Raw genomic sequence first — 17316 nt, forward strand, 5'->3', positions numbered from 1 at the left:
GCTGCAGCAGGCCACAGTGATCTGGGTCTGCTGGCACAGGAAAGACATAAAGGAAGCTTGATTCTCCATTGGGAAGAAGGATTAGCACGGAACGTGAGAATAAGAGAACTAAGGATTAGGGTTATTATTATTATTTGTTATAGCGCCATTTATTCCATGGCGCTTTACATGTGAGGAGGGGTATACATAAAAACAAGTACAATAATCTTAAACAATACAAGTCATAACTGGTACAGGAGGAGAGAGGACCCTGCCCGCGAGGGCTCACAATCTTCAAGGGATGGGTGGTAATACAGTAGGCGAGGGTAGAGCTGGTCGTGCAGCGGTTTGGTCGATCGGTGGTTACTGCAGGTTATAGGCTTGTCGGAAGAGGTGGGTCTTCAGGCTCTTTTTGAAGGTTTCGATGGTAGGTGAGAGTCTGATATGATGTGGTAGAGAGTTCCAGAGTAGGGGTGATGCGCGAGAGAAATCTTGTATGCGATTGTGGGAAGAGGAGATAAGAGGGGAGTAGAGAAGGAGATCTTGTGAGGATCGGAGGTTGCGTGCAGGAAAGTACCGGGAGACGAGGTCACAGATGTATGGAGGAGACAAGTTGTGGATGGCTTTGTATGTCATGGTTAGGGTTTTGTAATGGAGTCTCTGGGCAATTGGGAGCCAGTGAAGGGATTGACAGAGGGGAGAAGCTGGGGAATAGCGGGGGGACAGGTGGATTAGTCGGGCAGCAGAGTTTAGAATAGATTGGAGGGGTGCGAGAGTGTTTGAGGGGAGGCCACAGAGCATGAGGTTGCAGTAGTCAAGGCGAGAGATGATGAGGGCATGGACTAGGGTTTTTGCAGATTCTTGGGTGAGGAATGAACGGATGCGTGAAATATTTTTGAGTTGAAGTCGGCATGAAGTGGAAAGGGTTTGGATATGTGGTTTGAAGGAGAGATCAGCGTCAAGGATTACTCCGAGGCAGCGAGCTTGTGGGACTGGGGAGAGTGGGCAGTCATTTACTGTAATTGATAGGTTCGTAGGGGGGGTCGCGTGAGATGGGGGAAAGATGATGATACTGAAAGCCATGAGATTCTATGAGCTGTCCCAGGCCAAAGGTGTAAATAGAGAACAGCAGGGGCCCAAGGACTGAACCTTGTGGGACTCCGACAGATAGGGGGCGAGGTGAGGAGGTGGTGTGTGAGTGGGAGACGCTGAATGTCCGGTCTGTTAGGTATGATGAGATCCAGGAGAGGGCCAAGTCTGTGATGCCGAGGGATGAGAGGGTCTGTAATAATAGGGAATGGTCCACTGTGTCAAAGGCAGCCGACAGGTCCAGGAGGAGGAGGACAGAGTAGTGTCGCTTGCTCTTGGCAGTTAAGAGGTCATTGGTGACCTTAGTAAGGGCTGTTTCAGTGGAGTGGTGTGACCGGAAGCCAGATTGTAAGCGGTCGAAGAGGGAGCAAGAAGAGAGATGGGAGGACAGTTCAAGGTAGACGTGTTGTTCCAGTAGCTTGGAGGCGTATGGGAGAAGTGATATAGGGCGATAGCTAGATACAGAGGATGGGTAAAGAGAGGGCTTTTTGAGGATAGGTGTGATGGAGGCATGTTTAAAGCTTGAGGGGAAAACACCAGTTGTTAGTGATAGGTTGAAGAGATGGGTTAGGGTTGGGATGAAGACTGTGGTGAGGTTTGGGATGAAGTGGGATGGGATCGGGTCGAGTGCACAGGTGGTGAGATGTGATCTTGAGAGTAGAGTGGAGAGTCGATCTTCTGTAATGGTGGAGAAGTTGGTTTTGAAGGTGGAGGGCTGGGAAGTCGGGAGGAAGGGCTCTGGGGGTTGTTGACCAAAACTGTCCCTGATATCAATTTTCTGCTTGAAAAATGAGGCAAAGTCTTCAGCTGAGATGAGTGGGGAGGGAGGAGGTGCTGGGGGGCGGAGGAGAGAATTGAAGGTGTTGAATAACTGTTTAGGGTTGCGAGACAGGGAGGATATGAGAGATGAGAAGTAGGTTTGTTTAGCTGTGGCGAGTGTGGTCTTGAAAGTAGTGAGGGACTGTTTGAATGCGATGAAGTGCTCGTTGGAGTGGGATCTTTTCCATCTGCGCTCAGCAGCCCTGGAAGCTCGCCTCAGCTCTTTGGTCAGGCTGGTGTGCCAGGGCTGTCTGTTGATTTTGCGAGTTTTGGTATGTGTAAGTGGGGCAGCGGATTCCAAAGCTACAGCTATTGTGGTGTTATATAGAGCGGCAGCGTCATCCGCATTGTGTAAGGAACTTATATCTGTAAGAGGGAGGAGGGATTCAGAGAATGAGTGTAGGTCAAGGTGTTTAAGATTCCTGCGAGGGTGTGAAAGTTTGTGGGGTGAGGATTGTAGACATGGAGTGAAGAGGGAAGAGAATGTGAGCAGGTTGTGGTCAGAGAGAGGAAGAGGTGAGTTAGAGAGGCTAGATAGGGAGCAGAGGCGGGTGAAGATGAGGTCCAGTGTGTGGCCATCTTTGTGGGTGGCTGTAGAAGACCATTGAGTGAGGCCGAAGGAGGAAGTGAGAGATAGAAGTTTAGTGGCAGCTGAGAGGGAAGTGTCAATGGGGATGTTGAAGTCGCCCATGATGATGGTAGGGATGTCAGCGGAAAGGAAATGAAGTAACCAGGTGGTGAAGTGGTCAAAGAAGGTGGTGGCTGGCCCTGGGGGGCGGTAGATGACAGCCAGTTGGAGGTTGGAGGGGGAGTAGATGCGCACAGAGTGCACCTCAAAGGAAGGGAGGGTAACAGAGGGTGGCAGTGGGATTGGGGTGAAGGAGCAGGTATCTGACAGGAGAAAACCAACTCCTCCACCATGTTTGCTGCTGGGGCGGGGGGTGTGAGAAAGGTGGAAGCCACCATACGAAAGTGCAGCAGGAGAGGCTGTGTCAGAAGGGGTGAGCCAGGTTTCGGTGATGGCGAGGAAGGAGAGTTTGGTAGTAACAAAAAGATCATGGATGTAGGAAAGCTTGTTGCAGACAGAGCGAGCGTTCCACAGAGCTCCTGTTAGTGGGACTGGGGAAGCGGGGGCTGGGTGAATGGGTATAAGGTTGGAGAGGTTACGGAAGGTTGTGATAGAGCGTGGATGGGAGGTAGAAATGACTGTGGGAATGTGGTGAGGAGGACCAGGATTTGGAGAGATATCACCAGCAGTGAGAAGGAGCAGAGAAAGTGTTAGCAGGTGGGAGCAGGAGAGGGCATGAGGGGGCTGTCTGTGTTTGGAGACAGAGGATTGTATGTTAAGGAACAGTTTTGAGGCGGAGGTGAGGTGGATGGGGAGGATTGAAGAAGAGATGAACAGTTCCTTACTAGGAGTAGGGATTAGGGGAATTAGCAGAAAGTGAAGGATTATTGGGGTGAAAGTGATAACAAACAGAAACATTGTTTACAGTGACTGTCCAGTTCCCTTCAGTTCCAATTCTGGTTTTAATTCTTAAATTAATCTTCACACTTCTAGCACACACTTATAGCAATCACAATGCAGACTGAAGTCTATGCAGACTTGTGCTCTGCAATATATGTACAACTAAGTGCAGTCAGGTGTGAAGCAGAGAGGAGTGGTCTCTGCTCATCTTGGCCAGACAATTAAGAGTGGACCATATGTATATGATCAAGCCAGAGTAAACAAGGTCATAAATAACACTGGGGTAAGCTGGGGTTAGCTGAAAGGCATACCATGTGAATGCTAGGTGCAGAGGCAAGTCTATGTGCAAAGCTGGGTGATGCACTGTGTGTCCTTCATAGACAGACAGCAGGAGAGCAGGAGAGCTGGGTGGATGGACATACCTGTCCATCCATCCAAGGAGAACCCTTTTCAAGTTCTAAACGCAAGGCCGGGGCCCGGTCCCCGAGGTTGTATGGATACTAATGGTCCAGCAGCAGACACCGGAGGAATATTAGTAGTGACCACTTTATTCCCACACCAGACTTGGGGGCACAACAGCAACATATTAGTGAGCCGGGACTTAGTAGCAAGGAGTCCCCGAAGCAGGCTACAGCTGTCTGCCGTACAAGTAGAGTTCATAGGAACATCTGACAGGAGGAACTCCAGTGTAACTCAGTACTAGGAGTACTTCATTCAAAGGCGCTATAAGAGGAGACGTTCAGAAAAGGCACATATGTTGGCGGAGTGTTAGAAAGGAGTGCTTCATCGGGCCTGGAAGTTGGCTGAGCTCCTGACCCGGAGGACACAGCACAGATGCGGGCACCTGTACCTGCAACAGACTGTGAGTAAAGCTTTGGAACTACATGCCTTGGTGTCCTCCACTTATTCCTGCGCCAACCTGCCCAGCACTGCTACATCCCTTGCGCCTGACACTACACCATCTACGTGTCACTTCACCAACACTGCCCTGGGACTACAGCCCTGCCTGTGGAGGGTTATAACATCACTGCTGCACCACACCATCTGTCTCAGAGGATCTGTCTGCAGCGTCGGCTTACATCTCTATTGCCGAGCACCACAGGTGGCGTCACGAATCACTCATCATAAGCACACTGAACACTTCCCTTTTACAATGGGCGCCACGGGCCGGGTCCCAGCTGCCATGACATCTCCCATTGAAGCTCATCGGGCCCGCTACCGAGTACCCCACAGCCCTGGTGATGGAATTATCACCTGGGCAATTCTAAGAAAATCCTGAAAACATGACCTGTTGGTGGGCCTTGAGGACTGGAGTTGGGAACCCTGATCTAGAGGACAGATTTAGAAGGAATAATGTTTGCATAAGAGGTATTCCAGACTGGATTGCTAATAAGGGCCCCCGGCACATTAACCCCTGGCACACTGCGATCAAACATGATCGCAGTGTACCAGGGGCCAGGTACGGACTGGGGCTAAAATTCAGCCCTGACACTTGAAATCACACAGGCCCATTCTGTCTCCATCCCAAAGCACCAGATGGGATATATTACTAATATTACCCTGGATGGAGGAAAGCAAGATTTGCTACAATCTAACTACTATCTATTGATACCCGTGGCCTGCTGGGGTAATTGACGGAGTCAGCAACTTTGTTTTCCGTCACATCTATTAACAGTATGGATGTCTTGAGATCACCAATTCTGTTAACAATGTAGCAGTCAAGGTGCCCCACGACCAGACAGGCCCTTCTGGCATTTGCCAGATGGCCAGTCCGGCCCTGCCGGGGGCATAGGAGAGAAGCGCGCAGGGAGGGGGCTCCCTCCGTGCTTCCCTGCGACCCTCGGAGCGACGCGATGTACTGCGTCGCTCCGAGGGTCTCCAATATGGCTGCGGGGGCCTGCAGAGAGGCGGATTCCACAGCGCCTGCTGAGAGCAGGCATGAGGAAGCCTGCAGTAGCGCCTGTCAGATCGCTGATCCGACAGAGTGCTGTCCAAACTGTCAGATCAGCGATCTGACACCTTATAGTGATGTCCCCACCTGGGACAATATCATAAAGTTAAAAAAAACAAGTGTAAAAATAATTTATAAAAAATCCCCAAATAAATTTAAAAAAAATTCCTCAATAAATTTCTTTTTGTAAATAAAAAAGACATAAAAATGCACATATTTAGTATTGCCGCATCCGTAACGACCCGCCCTATAAAACTGTCCCACTAGTTAACCCCTTTAGTTAACCCCTTAAAAAAAAAAGAAGCTAAAAACAATGCTTTATCATCATACAGCCGAACAAAAAGTGCAATAAGGTACAATCAAAAAGACGAATATAAATAAAGATGGTACCGCTGAAAACGTCATCTTGTCCTGCAAAAAAAACGAGCCAGTCATACAGCATCATTTGCGAAAAAATAAAAAGTTATAGCTCGCAGGATAAAGCAATGCAAAAATAATTATTTTTTATATAAAATTTTCATTGCATAAAAGCGCCAAAACATAAGACATAAATGAGGTATCACTGTAATCGTACTGACCAGAAGAATAAAACCGCTTTATGAATTTTACAACACTTACCACACATGGAACGATGTAAACGCACCCCCCAAAAGAAATGCATGAAATGCTGGTTTTTGTTCATTCTGCGTCCCAAAAATGGGAATAAAAAGCAATTAAAAAATGTCACGTGCCCGAAAATGGTACCAATAAAAACGTCAACTTGTCCCGCAAAAAATAAGACCTCACATGACTCGGTGGGTCAAAATATGAAAACGTTATAGCTCTCAAAATGTGGAGATGCAAAAACTTTTTTTTTTTTTACAATAAAAAGCGTCTTTTAGCGTGCGACAGCTGGCAAACATAAAAACCCGCCATAAATAGTAAATCAAACCCCCCTTTATCACCCCCTTACTTAGGGAAAAATAATAAAATTTAAAAAAATGTATTTATTTCCATTTTGCCATTAGGGCTAGGGTTAGGGTAAGGCTGTGTGCACACGATGCAGATTCTGCTGCGGCTTTTTCAGCGCAGATTTGGCTAAATCCGCAGGTAAATTCTCAGGTCCAATGACCTGCGTTTTACCTGCGGATTTAGTGTGGATTAGCCTGTGGTTTTCCCCTGCGTTTTGACACCTGGTAATGGAGCAGGTGTCAAACCTCAGCACAAAGAAGTGACATGCTGCGGATTTAAAACCATGTGCACTGCGCTTTTCATTTGCCATTGAATATAAAGATACTGTACAATGCAGCAGAATCCGCAAAGTGTGCACACACCCTTAGGGTTAGGGCTAGGGTTTAGATGGCGTCTGATCTCAATTCCAGCCAATTCTGCGTTCAAAAAGTCAAATGGTGCTCCTTCCCTTCCAAGTTCTGCCATGCGCCCAAACAGTGGTTTACCCCCATATATGGAGTATCAGCCTACTCAGGACAAATTACACAACAAATTTTGGGGTCCAATTTCTCCTGTTACCCTTGGGAAAATAAAAAATTTCGGGCAAAAATATCATTTTTGGGGGAAAAAATTTGATTTTTTTATGGCTCTACGTCAAACTTCTGTGAAGCACTTGGGGGTTCAAAGTGCTCACCACACATCTAGATAAGTTCCTTGGGGGGGTCTAGTTTCCAAAATGGGGTCACTTGTGTGGGGTTTCCACTGTTTAGGCACATCAGGGGCTTTCCAAACGCGGCATGGAGTCCAATACTTCGCCATACTTTCCTCTTTCCATCATTCTGGTAGAGGTTGATCTTGGTTTCATCAGTCCAAAGAATGTTCTTCCAGAACTGGGCTGGCTTTTTTAGATGTTTTTTTAGCAAAGTCCAGTCTAGCCTTTTTATTCTTGATGCTTACGAGTGGCTTGCACCGTGCAGCGAACCCTCTGTATTTACTTTCATGCAGTCTTCTCTTTATGGTAGATTTGGATATTGATATGCCTACCTCCTGGAGAGTGTGGTTCACTTGGTTGGCTGTTGTGAAGGGGTTTCTCTTCACCATGGAGACTATTCTGCGATCATCCACCACTGTTGTCTTCCGTGGGCGCCCAGGTCTTTTTGCATTGATGAGTTCACCAGTTCTTTCTTTCTCAGGATGTACCAAACTGTAGATTTTGCCACTCCTAATGTTGTAGCAATTTCTCGGATGGGTTTTTTTCTGTTTTTGCAGCTTAAGGATGGCTTGTTTCACCTGCATGGAGAGCTCCTTTGACCGCTTGTTTCCTTCACAACAAAAGCTTCCAAATGCAAGCACCACACCTCAAATCAACTCCAGGGCTTTTATCTGCTTAATTGAGAATGACATAACGAAGGGATTGCCCACACCTGTCCATGAAATAGCCTTGGAGTCAATTGTCCAATTACTTTTGGTCCCTTTAAAAACAGGGTTGCACATGTTAAGGAGCTGAAACTCCTAAACCCTTCTTCCAATTTTAATGTGGATACCCTCAAATGAAAGCTAAAAGTCTGAACTTCAACTGCATCTGAATTGTTTTGTTTAAAATTCATTGTGGTAATGTCTAGAACCAAAATTAGAAAAATGTTGTCTCTGTCCAAATATATATGGACCTAACTGTAAATATATATTGAGGCTCCAATATATTTTAAAATACATATAAAACATTACATATATAAAGTGCTGAGTGTAAAAAGTGTCAATGGAAAAAGGGGGAGAGCAATTAGGGGTATATACCTTTAAGGCCCACCGGTCACTGAGCAGCACAGCCCTTTTGACAAGCGTTTCGGATTGAATCCTTTGTCAGGGGGTGATGCATGCTCTGAACCGGTCTAGAAAAAAACCTCAAAAGATTATTGGATCAAATATTCTGAAAAAACCAAGAGAGCAAAAGAAATTTGACCCTAAAAATTAACTTTTATTCCAATATTAAAAACCTGGATAGTACCAATATAGGGAGCAGGGTACATAATATTTTGGACATACAAATTGTGCAATATATCAGGGCACTACACTCGCCCTAATAAGCCCTAGTGCGTCCCTTCCTTGCCGCGGAGGTTGGCACCCTAATATATGCGATATGGCGCCCCCGCTCAACGTCGGTGACCCTAATAGCACCCTGTACAACCCTAGTCCACGAAGAGGATACACAAAAAACACAAACACACACAAATCCCGAAAAAATGACCCCTAATGGAGAGACCATGTACTGTCTCTAGGAGTACACCTAATCTTAACACAGAGTGGAGGGTATATATCCACCCTCATATCTCGTAGTAAAAAATGCTTATGGTTGCAGCTCAATTAGAAACTTATCTCGTAGGAAAAAATGCCAAATGCTGCATAGGTGACAGACTGTAGCTTTCTAAAAAAGCGTTTACACATAGCAACAATGCATAGATTAAATCCAACAGGAGTTCATCAGGAAAACATATTTGCTGATCTAGCGTGTCCAAGGGACATAATAGTCCTCAAAAATCACAATAGACACAATAATCTCTTTTATAAACAAGTATGGCAAAAAGCACCATTGAATTCATTCATGGGATGACCCAATTACCCAATAAACAAATTGCCATCCATCAGTCTGTCAGCATAAAAATTCAAAAAATACAAAAAATACTTATCAGCCATCAGATGATAACGAGCCCAGCCCGACGCGTTTCCCCCTCTTAGATGTTGAGGGTTCATCAGGGGCAAAAGAGCGCAAGGGGTCTCATCACCCCAGCCGAATGATCAATGCAGTGTGCGGCGAGATATGAGGGTGGATATACACTCACTGGCCACTTTATTAGGTACACCATGCTAGTAAGGGGTTGGACCCCCTTTTGCCTTCAGAACTGCCTCAATTCTTCGTGGCAGAGATTCAACAAGGTGCTGGAAGCATTCCTCAGAGATTTTGGACCATATTGACATGATGGCATCACACAGTTGGCGCAGATTTGTCGGCTGCACATCCCTGATGCGAATCTCCCGTTCCACCACATCCCAAAGATGCTCTATTGGATTGAGATCTGGTGACTGAGGAGGCCATTTGAGTACAGTAAACTCATTGTCATGTTCAAGAAACCAATCTGAGATGATTCGAGCTTTATGACATGGCGCATTATCCTGCTGAAAGTAGCCATCAGATGTTGGGTACATTGTGGTCATAAAGGGATGGACATGGTCAGCAACAATACTCAGGTAGGCTGTGGCGTTGCAACGATGCTCAATTGGTACCAAGGGGCCCAAAGAGTGCCCAGAAAAAATTCCCCACACCATGACACCACCACCACCAGCCTGAACCGTTGATACAAGGCAGGATGGATCCATGCTTTCATGTTGTTTACGCCAAATTCTGACCCTACCATCCGAATGTCGCAGCAGAAATCGAGACTCATCAGACCAGGCAACGTTTTTCCAATCTTCTACTGTCCAATTTCGATGAGCTTGTGCAAATTGTAGCCTCAGTTTCCTGTTCTTAGCTGAGAGGAGTGGTACCCAGTGTGGTCTTCTGCTGCTGTAGCCCATCTGCCTCAAAGTTCGACGCACTGTGCGTTCAGAGATGCTCTTCTGCCTACCTTGGTTGTAACAGGTGGCAATTTGAGTCACTGTTGCCTTTCTATCAGCTCGAACCAGTCTGCCCATTCTCCTCTGACCTCTGGCATCAACATGGCATTTCCGGCCACAGAACTGCCGCTCACTGGATTTTTTTTCTTTTTCGGACCATTCTCTGTAAACCCTAGAGATGGTTGTGCGTGAAAATCCCAGTAGATCAGCAGTTTCTGAAATTCTCAGACCAGCCCTTCTGGCACCAACAATCATGCCACGTTCAAAGGCACTCAAATCACCTTTCTTCCCCATACTGATGCTCGGTTTGAACTGCAGGAGATTGTCTTGACCATGTCTACATGCCTAAATGCACTGAGTTGCCGCCATGTGATTGGCTGATTAGAAATTAAGTCTTAACACACAGTTGGACAGGTGTACCTAATAAAGTGGCCAGTGAGTGTATACCCTCCACTCTGTGTTAAGATTAGGTGTACTCCTAGAGACAGTACATGGTCTCTCCATTAGGGGTCATTTTTTCGGGATTTGTGTGTTTGTGTTTTTTGTGTATCCTCTTCGTGGACTAGGGTTGTACAGGGTGCTATTAGGGTCACCGACGTTGAGCGGGGGCGCCATATCGCATATATTAGGGTGCCAACCTCCGCGGCAAGGAAGGGACGCACTAGGGCTTATTAGGGCGAGTGTAGTGCCCTGATATATTGCACAATTTGTATGTCCAAAATATTATGTACCCTGCTCCCTATATTGGTACTATCCAGGTTTTTAATATTGGAATAAAAGTTAATTTTTAGGGTCAAATTTCTTTTGCTCTCTTGGTTTTTTCTGAACCGGTCTCCCTAAATACTTCTGTGTTGTACAATGAGCCAGGATTAGACCTATTGCGGCGCGCGTGCCACCATGATGACCCGGACATGACACCCGACCCCTCGTCACGTGACCAGCAAGCCGGAAGGCAGAGTTGCCTAGTTACAGACGCTGAATCAGGAGAGCCGGGAACCAGACTGTGCATGCGCACAGGTCGTCCGTTCCCATGGATACACACAGCTCCAATGTGGGAGGGTTTACAGGTAATAACGGCGCATGCGTCGTCGGCAAGACAAGGCGTCTCAGGACACGCACGGCGTCCAAGGATGTCACAATGGATACCAATACGTATACCACAGAACACCGAGTCACAAGCAGCGCACAACCTGAACCCAGGCACCTAGGCTAAATACTAAACTGGCATATTTTTACTATATATAAAATAAGCACAGAAGTATATATAAAAAAGAGAAGTAGATATGGATGGAATGAAAGAAAAAATATATAAAGGGGCACATAAAGTCATAATATATAATGGAATAGTTTTTTATATATGTATAACAAATAAAATATTATACAAAGATATATAGACAATATGAAAAAACTATATATATGAAATACGAAGGTAAAGAAAAAACAAGAAGGACATAAAGAATATATATTAATGGATACAAAAAAATAATAAGAAAATAATGATAAAATAAATACAAAATAAAATATAATAATAAAGTGAAAAAATAACAAAAAAAATTAATAGAAAAATTTAAATAAGTAAAATATTAATGGCTATTTCCATCTTTTCTCTTCCAGACGATTTCATAAGTGTTCAATGTGTCAATGCGTGACTCCCAAGAAATATATCAATCATCCATCTTTCAAGAACTCCGAAAAAAAGAGAAGGTAAGTCCTTAAATAAATAGAAGATAAAATGTAAATATAACATAAAATAAAAATATATAAAATGCTAAAAGAAATGGGATATAAAAAAGGGGGAGGAGAGAGGTTCAGAAAAAGTGGTTCACATATAAGATAATATATATAAAATATATTATAAAAAGGTGCAAAACTCAGATTTTCACTGAGTCCTAATGGCGTGACTGTTTTGAGACTCCAAATCCATTTGGCTTCCAGACGAGCCAGAGGGGTAGTTATTTTACCACCTCTGATGTTGGGCTTAACCATATCAATGCCGATTACTCTACCATAACTGTAATGCTGATTTATTTAAAGTTTGAAATGTTTTGGTATGGTTATTAATGTACTTACGTCCTCTATGTCTTTTGCAGCCATGATTCCCAAAACATGCTCCTGAACTCTAACTTTCAATTATCAAGTTGTCAAACCAACAGATTAGGGAACAGGGACAAGTGGCATAGTAGACAACTGCTTTTGTCGCACAACATTGTTGTATGTGTGATTTTAAACATATTTAAACCATGCGAACTGAAAAGTGTTTGTACTCGTTCAATATTTGGGCAATCCACACATTTTCCACACGGCTTGCATCCCCAAGGTGGTTTGGAATCTGATAAAAGTTGAAGGAGTAGAATCTGAGATATAATGGCTTTTAACCAATTTGTCTCCCAGGTTTATTGGTCTTCTATAGGTGACACTTGCTTTTGGTCCAATATATTCGGACAAGATAGGGTCAGTATGTAGAATAGACCACGATTTCGGCAAATAGTTCAACATTACATTAGTCCGGCCATGATATTGAGTAATAAATCTCACTGTTTTATCAATTGTTGATTATCTTGAATAATAAAGGGCTTGATGGCGTGGAGTATTTTTGGCTCGATTAAAAGCCCCTTTTTATAGATCGCTGACTATATCCACGATCTAAGAATCTGAGTTTGAGGTCATCCGCTTGTTTTTTAAAATCTTCCTCATTGGAACAAATCCTGCGTAATCACAAGAATTGACCAATAGGAATAGATCTCACAAGGCTGGAGGATGTGCTGAATTTGCATGTGAAAATGAGTTTACTTAAGAAGACTTATGAAACAGGTCAGTCTGTATGCAGTTATCCATATCTCTTTTAACACTCACATCCAAAAACTAAATTATATCTTTGAATATCCATCTCGCATACCAATTTAACAAAGAGTTCCTGTTCAGATTGGACAAAAAAATCTTTGAGTGATTCTGCTGGTCCCTGCCAGATCAGGAATATGTCATCAATGTACCACGCCCAAAAGAGAACGCGATCCATTGATCACAACTGATCTGACAGGAACAGGTACCTCTCCCACAGCCCCAGGAATAAATTAGTGTAGGCGGGTGCAAAAGAGGCACCCATAGCAGTGCCCTGGAGCTGCAGGTAGAAGGACCCTTTAAATAGAAAAAAAATTGTGTGACAACGTAAAAGACGGGAGTTGCTCTACAAACTGGCCCATGGATGTTGATATAGTTGAAGAATTCAAATAGTATTTGGTAGCATGAATACCATCCAAATGGCGTATATTTGTGTACAGTGACTACGTCAGATGAAGTGTATCTTCACCAATATGTAAGCCATCCACTTTCTTTAAAAATTAATTTGTATCTTTAATAAATGATGGTAAAGATTCTACCAATGGTTGTCATTTCGAGACTATGAATCTATTCACATTTTACATATAATTTCCACACACTGAAATTATAGGTCTACCTGGAGGTACACTCTGATTTTTATGAATTTTGGGTAGCAGATATAGGGTGGCAATGGATGGTTTGTCCACTTGAAGGGCCATAAATAATTCCCTTGATATAATCCCGTTATCTCTTGCATTTTGGAGAATGGACAATAGTTTGGCCTGGTATTTATTCAAAGGATTAAATGTTAGTTTTTGATAACAGTAGTATTTTTCAATTGCCGAAAAGCCTCTGTCTCATATAGTGTTTTAGGCCAAACCACCACATTCCCACCCTTATCTGCTGGTTTAAAAACAACATCTTTTAGGTCCTGAAGTTTTTTTAAGACTACTTCTTTCCTCCCTACTTAGGTTACTGTTACTAGGATAACGGGGAATTTTTTCACAATCATTACTCACAGTTTTAATGAAAACATCAATTATGGGACAAGAGGATAGTGGTGGAAATTTCCGAGAACGGGGCAGAATTGATGAGGGAATCTTACCTTCCTCAGATATATTATGTTCATTTGCCAAGTTATCAAGGATAGCTAACGCTTCCTGTTCCGCCTCTGTAGGAAACAATTTAGAAACAGTCTCATCATGAAAGTGACATTTAAATAAGTTTTCTCGCAAAGAGATGTAAATCCTTTATCGCCGTGAAGTGATCAAAATGTGGCGTGGGACAAAACATAAAAGACCTTTATTAAATAAATGATTTTCAATAGAAGTAAAGGTATGTGTACTTAGGTTGATTACCTTAAAATTACTCCTATAATTTTCAGGTGAATATCTGATGGATCGTTTCATGGGTTGATATCGTAAGTCACGTTTTCGTTTAGGTGTTGAGACGTTGGAGACTGATGCAGAGGCGGAAGTGGAAGCGCCAGAGATGTCACTCATAGGTGGATTGGATGACATGGATGGATTTCGGTCCCGTTGATAATCATCATTATTATCATTGGCTGTATTTTTTCGCCATCTATATACTCTTCCCAAGTTGAAGTCCCTCTGATCGCTCATAAGCTTATTGCTCTGATTCACTTGTATGTCCTTTATCCACTGATCAATAGGTTTGTCTAATTGTAGACTAATTGATTGCAGCTGTTACACAGAGAGATTGGACTTGGTATTTGTAGATGCCTCCTCCAAAGCTTTATCAATCTCAGTCAGAGAATTAACGTTCAATTTAGTCAATAGTTCCATTAGTTTTTTTGGATGTTTCATTGCAGATGTTTTCCCAGCTCATAATAAATTCTTTATCATTGTCTATAAATGATGGAGTGACTTGAACTCTCAGGCCTCTTGGAATTGTTTATCATCAATATAATTTTCCAAGAAGGCCTGGTTCCACCAAAAGCGGATTATTTTGTGTGTCAGATTTTTAATAGCATTAAAAGTAGAATCAAATTGTGAACCACTTGTCACCATTGTAGTGGTACCACTATTCCCAAAGACTTGTTTAACTCGTCCTTGCCAGGGTAATTCCCTGGCTTTAAAATCCATGATCAGGCAGAGAAAAAACCTGTGCAAAACACAGAAATTAGCAAGAGAACTAAGACAACCTGATTGAAGCAATACCTATATATAACACACGGTTAAAAATTCAAGGAGAAGTTTCCAAGAAAAAGATATATATATATTTTATAATAAAATTATATTACCGTAACAACTTAAGATTAATCAACAGTGTTTATACAGTAGCTAAAAGAAGAATGGTAGACCATTCGAGAATTAAATAATACCGAACCACAAGACCTCAAATTTTACGGTCAAGTATAAAATATATTAAAAATAATAAAAATATAAAGGCGATTCAATATGGTTAAAAGACCTTTATTAGATAATAGTAGTAAATGGTAACACTAAAAAAGCATTGTGCGCTCATTAAATATACAATATATCATTTAATATATAACACTTTATAGAAAAGCACGGCGGGCAATATAGTTCAAAGTTACATACAATAGTTAATGTATATTACCCTAAGTAAGCTCATCCCATAAAAAGTGGCAATATAAACAGGGAGCCATTTAATAACACATACAGTGCCTTGCAAAAGTATTCGGCCCCCTGGAACTTTTCAACTTTTTCTCCACATATCATGCTTCAAACATAAATATACCAAATGTAAATTTTTGGTGAAGAATCAACAAGTGGAACACAATTGTGAATTTGAACGAAATTTATTGTCCATTTTAAATTTTTGTGGAAATTCAAAAACTGAAAAGTGGGGCGTGCAATATTATTCAGCCCCTTTACTTTCAGTGAAGCAAACTCACTCCAGAAGTTCATTGTGGATCTCTGAATGATCCAATGCGGTCCTAAATGACTAATGATGGTGTGCAATCAAGTCTCCATATAAATGCACCTGCTCTGTGATAGTCTCAGGGTTCTGTTTGAAGCACAGAGAGCATTATGAAGACCAAGGAACACAACAGGCAGGTCCGTGATACTGTTGTGGAGAAGTTTAAAGCCGGATTTGTATACAAAATTATTTCCAAAACATTAAACATCCCAAGGAGCACTGTGCAAGCGATCATATTGAAATGGAAGGAGTATCATACAACTGCAAATCTACCAAGACCTGGCCATCCCTCTAAACTTTCATCTCAAACAAGGAGAAGACTGATCAGAGATGCAGCCAAGAGGCCCATGATCACTCTGGATGAACTGCAGAGATCTACAGCTGAGGTGGGACAGTCTGTCCATAGGACAACAATCAGTCTTACACTGCACAAATCTGGCCTTTATGGAAGAGTGGCAAGAAGAAAGCCATTTCTCAAAGATAGCCATAAAAAGTGTCGTATAAAGTTTTCAACAAGCCACCTGGGAGACACACCAAACATGTGGAAGAAGGTGCTCTTTTCAGTTGAAACCAAAAATCGAACTTTTTGGCAACAATGCCAAACGATATTTTTGGCGTAAAGGCAACACAGCTCATCACCCTGAACACGCCATCCCCACTGTCAAACATGGTGGTGGCAGCATCATGGTTTGGGGCTGCTTTTCTTCAGCAGGGACAGAGAAGATAGTTAAAATTGATGGGAAGATGGATGGAGCCAAATACAGGACCATTCTTGAAGAAAACCTGTTGGAGTCTGCAAAAGACCTGAGACTGGGACGGAGATTTGACTTCCAACAAGACAATTATCCCAAACATAAAGCAAAATCTACAATGGAATGGTTCACAAATAAACGTATCCAGATGTTAGAATGGCCAAGTCAAAGTCCAGACCTGAATCCAATCGAGAATCTGTGGAAAGAGCTGAAAACTGCTGTTCACAAACGATCGCCATTAAACCTCACTGAGCTCGAGCTGTTTGCCAAGGAAGAATGGGCAAGAATTTCAGTCTCTCGATGTACAAAACTGAGAGAGACATACCCCAAGCGACCTGCAGCTGTGATCGCAGCAAAAGGTGGCGCAACAAAGTATTACGTTAAAGGGGCCGAATAATATTGCATGCCCCACTTTTCAGTTTTTGAATTTCCACAAAAATTTAAAATAACCAATAAATTTAATTCAACTTCACAATTGTGTCCCACTTGTTGCTGATTCTTCACCAAATATTTACATTTGGTATCTTTATGTTTGAAGCATGATATGTGGGAAAAGGTTGAAAAGTTCCAGGGGGCCGAATACTTTCGCAAAGGCACTGTATAAGGGCTCCAAACAAAGTGAAATGTGCAAGAGTTTTAAATAAATATATATTGAGGCTCAAATATATAAAAATAAATAAGAAACAGTACATATATAAAGTGCTGAGTGCAAAAAGTGCCAATGGAAAAAGGGGGAGAGCAATTAGGGGGTATATACCTTTAAGGCCCCGCCGGTCACCGAGCAGCATAGCCCCGAAACCTGCGCACTGCAAGACTCTGCTCTGCCCTCAACAGGAAGGGAAGACGAGGACGGAATCGTATGAAGATGGGAGGCGTCGGACCGGACCGCCCCCTTCGGTGAGTATAATCTAACATGTTTTTCATATCTTTCAGGTTACATCAGGGGCTTATCTACAGCATTACAGAATGCTGTAGATAAGCCCCTAATGTCAATGCCG

General features: G+C 43.0%; 1 long non-coding RNA gene across 1 annotated transcript; it reads right to left on the minus strand.

The window, feature by feature from the left end:
• Window positions 1–11358: 11358 nt before the first annotated feature.
• Window positions 11359–14856, minus strand: LOC141092214 (uncharacterized). The gene is made up of 3 exons (XR_012232708.1): window positions 14018–14856; window positions 13765–13830; window positions 11359–11553 (listed from the first exon to the last, which is right to left on the minus strand). It is a non-coding gene; the product is annotated as an uncharacterized lncRNA (long non-coding RNA).
• Window positions 14857–17316: the final 2460 nt, after the last annotated feature.

Source organism: Dendrobates tinctorius, unplaced genomic scaffold, assembly GCF_039654945.1.
Source record: "Dendrobates tinctorius isolate UK_male_01 unplaced genomic scaffold, ASM3965494v1 ptg000058l, whole genome shotgun sequence".
NCBI classification, from domain to species: domain Eukaryota; kingdom Metazoa; phylum Chordata; class Amphibia; order Anura; family Dendrobatidae; genus Dendrobates; species Dendrobates tinctorius.